The 11,191-nt window shown below is 50.7% G+C and overlaps 1 non-coding gene and 1 pseudogene across 1 annotated transcript; both read left to right on the top strand.

Moving 5' to 3' along the window:
* The first annotated feature begins 321 nt into the window (after positions 1–321).
* On the top strand, positions 322–475 carry LOC149191846 (5.8S ribosomal RNA). The gene has a single exon (XR_016255545.1). It is a non-coding gene; the product is annotated as a 5.8S ribosomal RNA (ribosomal RNA).
* A 247-nt stretch (positions 476–722) lies between these two features.
* LOC149191845 (25S ribosomal RNA) lies at positions 723–3,198 on the top strand (annotated as a pseudogene).
* The last annotated feature ends 7,993 nt before the right edge of the window (positions 3,199–11,191 follow it).

Here is an 11,191-nt window from a genome sequence, read left to right as displayed (position 1 = left end):
CTTTCGGTCCCTAACTCTACGGAGAAAAGGGGGAATCATTGTGGGCTAGTGTCGAGGAAGGGCTAAAAGCAGTGCGAGCTCCCGGGGTGGCCACCCTAGTCCTTCTCGATCACTGTTCCATGCATTTCCCCCCTTTTTGTGAGGGCGTGGGGCTGGGGGAGATTGTCCTCTGTTTGAGCCTCCCCCTGTGAGGGGGTTAGACACCTTTGTTTCTCTTTCTCTCATGCCTTTTTCCTCCTTTTGCCCCTTGGCCTTACATTTGTTGTGGGGGGGGGGCCCTATTCAGTTTTGTGGCCGATTTTCGGTAATACACGTGGAAACGACTCTCGGCAACAGATATCTCGGCTCTTGTTACGATGAAGAACGTAGCGAAATGTGATACTTAGTGTGAATTGCAGAATCCCGTGAATCATCGAGTTTTTGAACGCAATCTGCGCCCGAGGCCTCGGTCGAGGGCACATCTGTCTGGGCATCGCATCCCATTCAAACGCGCTCCCTGCAATATGCTAGGGAGCAGCGGAGCTAGTTGTCTGTGCCCCGTGCGGTGCGGTCGGCTGAAATACCTCAAGCGATGTCTCGTGGCGTGCGTCAGCAAGCAATGATCTTGTCCCCTTGGATGGGCAGTCGGCATTAGTCGATGCGGGCTTTGTGTGGCATCGTTCGAACTTGCTTTGCTCTCTCTTGTCCTCCCATGGGGTAGGGCAGATTTAGCTCCAACTTTGCGACCCCAGCTCAAGCGAGAACACCCGCTGAGTTTAAGAATATAATTAAGCAGAGGAAAAGAAACATACAAGGATTCCCCTAGTAGCGGCGAGCGAACCAGGAAGAGCCCAGCATGAAAATCGGGAGGCGGCGCTGCCTGAATTGTAGTCTGTAGAAGCGTCCTTAGCGACGGACCTGGGCCAAGTCCCTTGGAAGGGGGCGCCTAAGAGGGTGACGGCCCCTTCGGCCCGGGACCCTGCCGCATCACGAGGCATTGTTGGTGAGTGGGTTATTTGGGAATGCAGCCCTAATTGGGTGGTAAATTCCGTCCAAGGCTAAATATGGGCGAGAGACCGATAGCGAACAAGTACCGCAAGGGAAAGATGAAAAGGACTTTGAAAAGAGAGTTAAAGAGTGCTTGAAATTGCCGGGAGGGAAGTGGATGGAGGCTGTTGATGCGTCTCGGTTAGATGCGGAATGGCTCAAGCTGGTCCGCCGCTCGACTTGAGGTGCAAACCAACATGGGCTGCTGCATCGTCACAAGCGCAGGTGGATTACTGCCTGTTGGTTTGCCGCTGCGGTGGTCGAGGAACGAAGCGTGCGCCCTTGTGGCGGGCTGTGTGCACCTGCGCACTCGTGGTGTTGGTTGGCGGGCTTTCCATTCGACCTGTCTTGAATCACGGACCAAGGAGTCTAACATGTGTGCGAGTCAGTGGGTTTGAAAACCTGTGAGGCACAAGGAAGCTGACGGGCAAGATCCCATCTCTAGGGGGGTGCATCGTCGACCGACCTTGAGCTTATGCGAAGGGTTCGAGTGCGAGCACACCTGTTGGGACCCGAAAGATGGTGAACTATGCCTGAGCAGGGCGAAGCCAGAGGAAACTCTGGTGGAGGCTCGTAGCGATACTGACGTGCAAATTGTTCGTCTAACTTGGGTATAGGGGCGAAAGACTAATTGAACCATCTAGTAGCTAGTTTCCTCCGAAGTTTCCCTCAGGATAGCTGGAGCTCATGCACGAGTTTTATCGAGTAAAGCAAATTATTAGAGGCATCAGGGGCATAACACCCTCGACCTATTCTCAAACTTTAAATAGGTAAGAGGGTGAGGCTGCTCCATTGAGCCGCGTCGTGGAATCGAGAGCTCCAAGTGGGCCATTTTTGGTAAGCAGAACTGGCGATGCGGGATGAACCGAAAGTCGAGTTACGGTGCTGAATTGCGTGCTAACCTAGATCCCACAAAGGGTGTTGGTTGATTAAGACAGCAGGATGGTGGTCATGGAAGTCGAAATCCGATAAGGAGTGTGTAACAACTCACCTGCCGAATCAACTAGCCCCGAAAATGGATGGCGCTGAAGCGCGCAACCTATACTTGACTGTCAGAGAAATTGCCTGGCTCTGATGAGTAGGAGGACGCAGGGGTCGTTGAAACCTCGGGCGTGAGCTTGGGTGGATCGGCCCCCGGTGTAGATCTTGGTGGTAGTAGCAAATATTCAAATGAGAACATTGAAGACTGAAGTGGGGAAGGTTCCATGTGAACAACACTTGGACATGTGTTAGTCAATCCTAAGAGATGGGGAAGCCTTGTATCAAGGGTGCAATCTGCACAAGCATCGAAAGGGAAACGGGTTAATATTCCCAAACTGGGACATGGCGGCGGGCGTCAACGTTTTGGCGGGTCGATTCGGGCGGAAGACATTGTCAGGTGGGGAGATTGGCTGGGGCGGCACATCTGTTAAAAGATAACGCAGGTGTCCTAAGATGAGTTGAATGAGAACAGAAATCTCGTGTGGAACTAAAGGGTAAAAGCTCATTTGATTTTGATTTTCAGTACGAATACAAACCGTGAAAGCATGGCCTATCAATCCTTTAGATTTTCGGAATTTGAAGCTAGAGGTGTAAAAAAAGTTACCACAGGGATAACTGGCTTGTGGCAGCCAAGCGTTCATAGCGACGTTGCTTTTTGATACTTCGATGTCGTCTCTTCCTATCATTGTGAAGTAGAATTCACCAAGTGTTGGATTGTTCACCCACCAATAGGGAACATGAGCTAGGTTTAGACCGTCGTGAGACAGGTTAGTTTTACCCTACTGATGAACCGCACCGCAATAGTAATTCAACTTAGTACGAGAGAAACTGTTGATTCACACAATTGGTCATTGTTCTTGGTTGAAAAGCCAGTGGTGCGAAGCTACCGTGTGTCGGATTATGACTCAACGCATCTAAGTCAGAATCCATGCTAGAAGTGGTGCATGTCACTCTTCGACTGTATCTCGACCCGAAGTAGGGGCGTCGCTTTGTCGCCCCCAGGGGCCTGTGTCATTTGCAAACAGCGGCCGTGAAGCATCTCGGTCGGGGCAACTTTGAAGTTCAATTCCAAACAATCGTTGAGAAGAATCCTTTGCAGACGACTTAAATATGCAACGGGGTATTGTAAGTGGTAGAGTGGCCTTGCTGCCAAGATCCACTGAGATTCAGCCCTTGGTTGCCTCGATTCAGAGCTTCTCTCTTGTCACAAACAAAATCCGAGCAACCCTCTCGCGCCTCTGCCTCTTCCTCTCGACAACAATTTTCCATTGCTTGGGGGCGGAAAATTTGGGGTTTCCACGCCGCGACGGAAAGGGCGCCGAAGCCCAGGAAAATTGGGGTTTTCATGCCGCGCCCCGACGCCGAAAATTTGGGGTTTCCACGCCGCGACAGAAATGGCGCCGAAGCCCAGGAAAACTGGGGTTTCCATGCCGTGCCACGGCGCCGAAAATTTGGGGTTTCCACCGGCGCCAAAAATTTGGGGTTTCCGCCGGGCTCCTAAAATTCAGGGCTTCCATGTCGTGCCAAAAATTTGGGGTTTCCACCCAGCACCTAAAATTTGGGGTTTCCACCGGGCTCCTAAAATTTGGGGCTTCCATGTCACGCCAAAAATTTGGGGTTTCCACCAAACCCGGCGCCTAAAATTTGGGGGTTCCGCTCGGCGTAGAAAAAAAATTGGGGTTTCCGCCCAGCCCAATATTTTTTGGGGTTTACAAGTCGTACACAAGCTTGGGGAAACTTGGGGTTTCCAAGTCGCACCCCAGTGCCCAAGCCGGGTGAAACTTGGGGTTTCCATATCGCGCCCTGATCGAAACCGGCAGCGCCCAAGCCTGGGGAAACTTTGGGTTTCCGAGTCGTGCCACGACTGAAACCGGCGGCGCCCAACCCTGCGGAAACTGGGGGTTTCCAAGTCACGCCCCGATGCCCAAGCCTGCAGAAACTGGGGGTTTCCAAGTCACGCCCTGCCGCCCAAGCCTGCGGAAGCTAGGGCTTTCCAAGTCACACCCCGGTGCCCAGGCCTGGGGAAACTTTGGGTTTCCATGTCATGCCACGACTGAAGCCGGCAGCGCCCAAGCTTGCGGAGACTCGGGGTTTTCCATGTCGCGCCCTGGCGCCCAAGCCTGGGAAGCTTTGGGTTTCCATGTCCTGCCCTTTGATGGAACCATGGGTTTCTGCATTTTACGGCATGAGGGAAACGCGGGGAACTTGGGGTTTCCATGACGATGCAAACCAGCTCGCAAGTCTCGGGAACTTGGCGTGTTTAGAAACCGCTGCCCAAGTCTAGGGAACTCATTGTTTCAATGTCGCGGCACACCCTGAATCGCCCGAGAGTCTGTGGAACTTCGGATTTCCATCTCGTGGGGCCACGAAGAGCTTCCAAATTTTGGGGAACTTGGGGTATCCATTTCACGGTGCAATGAAAACTGCTACCCAAGTCAGCGAACACACACGGGGATTCCATTTCGCGTCACAACAAAAATTGCTACCCAAGTCTGGAAAACGCGGTGTAAGGACCTGCGGTTCGGTTTCTCCCGGTCGGTGAGAAGTGCAAACTCTACGACCGAAATGTGCGAAGGGACATAAGTATAATGCACATTAGAGGTGGAGAAATGGTTGTTTTATAGCATGGGAGTGTTTGGCATAACCCACGGGCTGACTTACATGTTGGGGCGACTTGAACGAAGGATTTCTTGCCGACCAAAAATCTGATGGCAAGTTTGCGACGTGTAAGGGCGTTTTGCCATGCGGTGGTCGAGTCGGCCTGGGCAGCAACTCGCCCAACCGCTCGTATAAATATGGCAAGGCGTTGGAGGATTTGGCATTAATTCGAAGATGGACATTCGAACATGAGCATTTGGTGATCAAGAAAAAAGTGCGAAGTAGTGGAGCAGGTCGCAAAAGAGGCGCGGGCATATATGCACCTGCTCTTGGGCAAGCACACACGATACGCACAGGTTTCAGTTATCGGGTGAGGGCGCGGGTAAGGAAGGAACCCGCCGTTCGGTGTGACACGGGTGTCTCAGGTAGGTCGCCCGCCTGTTGTGGAAGAAGAAACGCGGAGGTGTCTTGGATGACTCGGGTAAGTCGCCCACCCATCGTGCAAAAGGAAATGGGGGGTGGCTCGGGTGAGGTCGCCCACCCGTCGTGTAGCGGTAAACGAGGTTCGGTCGAGGAGTACGGTTGGCAGCTTGTGTGAGGGCGCGCCTGCCCAACTCGGGCAAGGAACTCGGTTGGCACACGGAGGTGTTGCCTATTTTTAAAATTGGCTAAGTATGGAACTTGGTGTTTCCCATGTATACTTATAAAGCCTCGTAAACATTGTAGAGTTGAATAATATATTGTATTCGGGTAGACTCATTGTTCAGGGAGTTGCCCCTCCCTTTATACTGTGCCATTGTGTTCTTCATGTATAATTGCTGATGATAATGAATGTGTATGGGTTTTCATTGGTATAAAGGAAACATAATAATACTTGGTTGCGAAAAACAAACTAAGTAGACTAATGGTTGGGTGTAGTCCATGAACATAAGTATTGGTGAAAAGAAAGTGTTCGGTGGCGCCGCGCCTCGCCAAGTACGGCTGAAAGACTACTATAGGCCTGGGGGCATGACACGCGAGGTTCCCATGTCACTCGCGCCATGTTGGGCGTGGTGCACGCCCCTTGATACCTGCACGATGGGCAAGCCACCGATGGAAGGCGCGCGGGCGACCCTTGTTGCGTGCCCAAATGAAAGAGGTGACCATGTGTGGACGTGTTAGGATGTGGGCAGGTGTGCGACGTGCGGTGACGGGTGTAATTGGCGAGGTGTTGGAGCCGACCCATGGGTGTGACGGTGCACACAAAGGGATGCGGTGGTTCGTTGGAATGGGGCGTGTCGAGGTTATGTGGCAGGTCAGCCAGGCATGCATGTTGTTGGAGCTGACCCTTGTTATCCTCGAGAGACACGGCCCTTGGGCGAAAGTATGCGTATAAGTAAGGAGTATGGCGTTCGATGAAGGGACATCGAGCTCAGACTTCCACATCGCAGAACAAGTGCGAAGGAAGGAGTTGGGCGAAAACGGAAGGAAGAGAAGGACGCGGGTAAGAGGGCGCACCTGCGGGCAGATTACAGAGGGCAGGTTAGGCTTGGTAGTGCAGACAGGCAGAGCGGGGGGGTTACCATCCGGGTAGGCAGGCCGCACTGCATGTGGGCTGTGCGCCCTCACTATGGGCCGCAACGATAGGCAAAGTTTGGGCACCGCGGAAGGGAAAGTCGGGCGGATAGGTTCACAGTTCAGGTGTGGAGTTGTGTCGTGCAGGCCGCAGGCCAGTGCAACACAACCACACGACACGACAGGTTGAAAGAATAATTGAAGAAGATAAATTTATGGCAAGTTATTTTCGCGTCATTGTTAAGAACACTTATTGGAAAATTGACTGAGTGTTGAAGTAGGCGCAGACCGTGTACTCAAGTATTGGTAAAAAGAAAAAGTACGGCGGTGCCGCACCCGCTTATGCGTGGTTGAAATACTACCACTAGGATAGGAGCGTGACATGGGGTCTACCAATCCCTCCTCGACAGAGGTCGCCAAATTGTGGGGAACTCAGGGATTCCATGTCCCACCTTGTCGAAAGCATCCCAAGCGCGGGAAATTTGCGGTTCCCATGTCTCGTCGCGATGGAAATCGCCCCAGGTGTAGTAAACTTGGTGTACATCGAGCCTGCAACCTCACATCAAGAAAAAGGCTCGATTGGTCAAGAGAATGAAGGTTTCTTCATTGGTAAAGGATCTCACTAAGGATCAAAGGTTGGAGTCTCTTCTAGAGCTAGTCCACCACGGACTATCAAAAGTTGAAAGAAGGACAGAGTGCCGGGGAACGAAGTGCCGAAGAAACAAAGTGCAGAGAGGAGGAAGGACTCGACTTGTGCTTGGGGGATATTATTGTCAAGGGTCTAGGGCTTCGCAATGACCAATAAGAAGCTTCAATGAGAGAAATTTACGAAAGGGTTTTCCTCTGAGAGAGAGAGAGAGAGGTTTTTCCCTGGCAGAGAGCCAACATCTTGTGTTCTTGTTCTTATGTTTTTGGCACCAGTTTGATGAAAGTAAACACACATGCATTAATAAGAAGAGAAGAAGATTAAGATAACACGATAAATTGCAAAAGAGCTTCACAAATTGTTATCAAGTCTAGAAGAATCCCGCTATACCCCATTGCCCCAGATTCTTCAACGCGGTATCGGAGCTAAGGTGACACATCAAGGAAAGGGAATCTCAAGAACATCCGCAAGGTTGAAGCGTCAAGCCAAGAAGTCTCAATCACATCAAGGACAAGAAGGTCTACCATATGTCATTCATCATGGAAGACTACAAAGCAAGAAGAAACGCCTTGTATAAAGGCACCTACAAGAAGAACAAATCAAAGAGGAACCTACATCAAGCTACACCATCTTGAAGAATGAAAGGCACTATGATTCAAGTCATCAAGCAAGTCCATTTGAAGAAAGAAACTTGAACAACATCAAGATCTAAGGAAGGCAAGCCATCAAGAAGAAAGCAAGTTCACTACATCTCAAACTCTATCAAGTAAGTATATGTCCCCTTCTGAGTATACCTTAGTGTCTTTTTGCAAGGAAAGTAGCAAATTGGTTGGGACCACTACATGTCCAAAGTCCAACGGTTTGGATGCCAAGAGTATGGACGCTACAAAAGGGATTGTCCTAAACTTAAGAAAGACAACAACAACAAGAGAAAAAGGGAAGAAGCTCATGTAGCTCAAGAAGTGAAAGAAGACAACAAGAAGCAAAAGAAGGAAGATCCTCCTATGACTAAGTCAACCTCTTTGCTTAAAGTCTTCTTTCAAAGGGGGTATAGGTCTCATTGGGGGTCCCATTTATGGGATTCAAGAGAGGATGATATACAAGCGAGAGCAGATGAAGCAAGAAAGGCTACACCAATCGAAGAGAACTATCAAATAAAGCCGCGATGATAAAAGCATAATCAAGGTGAGGTACGTATGCATCAAAGTTTAAGTCATGTCATCATATATATTGATTGGGTCATGGGAAAAGTTCTAGAATCAAGATCAAGAATAAAAGGATCTCTTTCGCCAACGACATGCTCGGAGGCATGTGCTATAGTGGAGTAAAGGTCAACATGAAGAAGTGCTCTCATAAGGAGTATAAGGTGGTTGACCAATCAATCCAATAAGAAGCAAATGAAGAACATCGTGGTCACAAAGAATAACTATTTGACAAGATTCCTCAACATCTCTCGAAAGAAGGCACGGAAACTCTGACAAAGGAAGAAAAAGATAAAGGACCCTTGATACCTACGAAGGCCTTGGAGATAGTAAGGTGCAGATAACCGTTTCCACTCTACAAATATGTCATGATGAAGAGCAATATCACGAAGGGCCACTAAATCAAAGTACGGGAACAAGCGACTACAACTAAGCATCCATGTGATAAGTGTTATGAAGGATAGACAAGGTGACAAAGGAGTAGCTAGATGACAAAAAGGACCTGATATATATCAAGAAGGCCACTTTCCACGAAGGGAGCAATTACATGACAAACCAGGGGGGAAAGTGATCGATGGCCGGTACCCTGCCAAGAAGAAGTTCAAACAAAGACTTCATGACATCGAAGGAAAGAAGGAGATCAAGCGGTTGAAGGACCCACGAAGAAGACGTTGTTGATGAATGGACAAGTCCCTAGCTAAGAGGGAGTTCTAACAAGTTCCCAACTACAAAGGAGCTTGGGCAAGTTCCTTGTCAGAGGAAACTTGGGCATGTCTTCCCCAATCAAGGGGAAGAGATAGACACAACATTCTTGTCTTCACTTAGCAAGAAATAACGAGAGGATTGGACAATCATTTGGCATCTGATGCTCTTTGAGGATGTGTACGGCACCCAAGTCAAGAGTAGGCAAGAGGAGCGATATTCTTTGAGGGATGGGAACCCAAGACAAGAATTGTCCTGGAAGGTCATACTTAGGGAACACCTGGGTGGGTATGTACCTTTAGAGACAATGACCAAGGTGTTAGTCAAGGACTTTCTATGAACAATATTGGCTAATATGATGCTATAATAGATGGGTTTCCAATCCGGTTTCTCTTATGTGAATTATTCAAGATTGAAAAATAGCCAAACACCTTGTAATGATATACGAATACCAGCCTAGTTGAGAGGGGGTGTCGAAGAAAGTGTAACTGGGTTCGGTCTTCATAAATGTACTTTTGATATTTGTATTTATTCAAGAATATATATATATATATATATATATATATATATATATATATATATATATATATATTATATTTGTCATTGAGTTTCTTGCCCATTGAAATAGGCCTAGCACATGTTAAAGTGTTATAAAGAGTCAAAAGAAAATGTTGAAGATATTAAGGGCATGTTACCCCAGGTATATTTATGTATTAGAGTCAAAGATATTCCTACCCTCGTGCCTTCGTTCGGGTCGTGCGCCCGTTCAAACCCCAAATTTCCTTCGGGCGGGCCGGGTCATCCCGTGTTGTGCCGTGTGTGGGGGTGCGCGGGCACATGTGGGCGTGCCAAAAATGCCAAGTCATGACCGCCCGTGTGCCTTCTTTGTTCGGGTCGTGCACCTATGGAAACCCCAAATTTCGTTTGGGCGATTCGGTTGGCTCGCCCAGGGCGGGTCGGGTTGTGCCGTGCCGTGTGTGGGTGCCCCGGCAGATGTGGCCGTGCCAAAAATTCTAAGTCGTCACCGCCCGTGTGTCTTCTGCACATTCGTGTGGCCCGTTTTCCTGACACTCCCTTGGGCCTTCATTCGGGTTGTGCACCCATGGAAACCCCAAATTTCGTTCAGGCCTTGCACACATGGAAACCCCAAATTCCATTCGGGCGGGTCGGGTCGTGTCGTGTGTGGGTGTCTGTGCAAACACGTTCGGGCGAGTCGAGTGGGGTCGGGTTGTGCCGTGCCGCGCGTGGGTGCTCGGGAACATGTGGCCGTGCAAGAATTGTTAAGGCGTGACCACCCATGTGCCTCCTGCACGTTCGCGCGACCCATTTGCCCGACGCTTCGTCGTGCCTTCGTTCGGGCGGGTCGTGTCGTGTCGTGCGTGGGTGCTCGGGCACACGTGGCAAAACCAAAAATGCTAAGTCATGAACCCCCGCGTGCCTTCTACACGTACGTGCAGCTCGTTTGCCTGACGCTGCCTTGTGCCTTCGTTCGGGTCGCGCACCCATGGAAACCCCAAATTTCGTTCGGGTTGTGCATACAAGGAAACCCCAAATTTTGTTCGGGTCGGGTCATGTCGTGTCATGTGTGGGTGCCCGTGCAAACGCGTTCGGGCAGGTCAGGTCGGCTCGCACAAGGCCGGTCGGGCCGTGTCGGGTCGGCTCGCACAAGGCCGGTCGGGCCGTGTCGTGCCGTGTGTGGGTGCCCGGGCACACGTGGGCGTGCCAAAAATACTAAGTCGTGACCGCCCGTGTGTCTTCTGCACATTCGTGTGGCCCATTTTCCTGATGCTCCCTCGTGCCTTCGTTCGGGTCGTGCGCCCACGAAAACCCCAAAATTTTGTTCGGGTCGTGCGCCCATGGAAACCCCAAATTTCGTTCGGGTGGGTTGGGACGTGTCATGTGTGGGTGCCCGTGCAAATGGGTCAGGTTGTGTCATGTCGTGTCGTGTGATGGTGCCCAGGGCACACGTGGCCGTATAAAAAATGCTAAGTTGTGAAGGGGGGTGGGCCTTGTGCACGATCGTGATGCCCATTTGCCCGAATCTCCCTTGTTACTTCGTTTTTCTCGTGTGTCGGACCCATGTAAACTCGTTCGAGCGGGTCATTTTCCGTGTAAACACTCGTTCAGGAGGGTCGTTTTCCATGTAAACTCGTTCGGGCGGGTCGTTTGAGGGCGCCTGTGTAAACTCATTCGAGCGGGTTGGGCGAGGTCGTCCGTGCAAAAATGTTCGGGCGGGTCGGGCGAGGGCGTCCGTGCAAACCCGTTCGGGCGGGTTGGGCGAGGGCGTCCGTGCAAACCCGTTCGGGCGGGTCGGGTGAGGGCATCCGTGCAAACCCGTTCAGGTGGGTCGGGCGAGGGCGTCCATGCAAACTCGTTCGGGCGGGTCGTTTGAGGGCGCCCGTGTGAACTCATTTAGGCGGGTCGTTTGGGCGAGGGCGCACTCGGGCGAATGAGCCTGTATCAAAAATGCTAAGTTGTGACC

This window comes from Pinus tabuliformis, chromosome 2_2 (genome assembly GCF_031772625.1).
Source record: "Pinus tabuliformis cultivar Carrire ecotype Pingquan chromosome 2_2, CPIR1, whole genome shotgun sequence".
Classification (NCBI taxonomy): Eukaryota; Viridiplantae; Streptophyta; class Pinopsida; order Pinales; family Pinaceae; genus Pinus; species Pinus tabuliformis.
Note: the sequence above shows the minus strand (reverse complement) of the source record. Positions and strands in the feature narration are given on the sequence as shown.